Genomic DNA, 1,105 nt, shown 5'->3' with positions numbered 1-1,105 from the left:
AGTACTGTGCAGTGTATATATATAGGACAGGAGGAGTGGTACTGTGCAGTGTATATATACAGGAGGAGCGGTACTTTACAGTGTATATATACAGGACAGGAGGAGTGGTACTGTGCAGTGTATATATACAGGACAGGAGGAGTGGTACTGTGCAGTGTATATATACAGGGGGAGTGGTACTGTGCAGTATATATATACAGGAGGAGGGATACTGTACAGTGTATATATACAGGACAGGAGGAGTGGTACTGTGCAGTGTATATATACAGGAGGAGTGGTACTGTGCAGTGTATATATACAGGAGGAGTGGTACTGTGCAGTGTATATATACAGGAGGAGTGGTACTGTGCAGTGTATATATACAGGAGGAGGGGTACTGTACAGTGTATATATACAGGAGGAGTAGTACTGTGCAGTGTATATATACAGGACAGGAGGAGCGGTACTGTGCAGTGTATATATACAGGAGGAGTGGTACTGTGCAGTGTATATATACAGGAGGAGCGGTACTGTGCAGTGTATATATACAGGAGGAGCGGTACTGTGCAGTGTATATATACAGGACAGGAGGAGTGGTACTGTGCAGTGTATATATACAGGAGGAGGGGTACTGTACAGTGTATATATACAGGAGGAGTGGTACTGTGCAGTGTATATATACAGGAGGAGTGGTACTGTGCAGTGTATATATACAGGAGGAGTGGTACTGTGCAGTGTATATATACAGGAGGATTGGTACTGTGCAGTGTATATATACAGGAGGAGGGGTACTGTACAGTGTATATATACAGGAGGAGTAGTACTGTGCAGTGTATATATACAGGAGGAGCGGTGCTGTGCAGTGTATATATACAGGAGGAGTGGTACTGTGCAGTGTATATATACAGGACGAGTGGTACTGTGCAGTGTATATATACAGGAGGAGTGGTACTGTGCAGTGTATATATACAGGAGGAGTGGTACTGTGCAGTGTATATGTCACGATTCCCCTGACCGCTGTCACCACTGGGTCAGGATTCACACCGTGACCGTCACCCCTACGTCACGGATCAGGGTGACTTTAGGCCAACAGACGGCTATCACATGTGCAGGGGGGCTTATCTTA

The sequence above is a fragment of the Ranitomeya imitator genome, chromosome 4 (assembly GCF_032444005.1).
Source record: "Ranitomeya imitator isolate aRanImi1 chromosome 4, aRanImi1.pri, whole genome shotgun sequence".
In the NCBI taxonomy this organism is placed as follows: domain Eukaryota; kingdom Metazoa; phylum Chordata; class Amphibia; order Anura; family Dendrobatidae; genus Ranitomeya; species Ranitomeya imitator.
The sequence above is the reverse complement of the archived record's forward strand: the minus strand, read 5'-3'. Positions refer to the sequence as shown.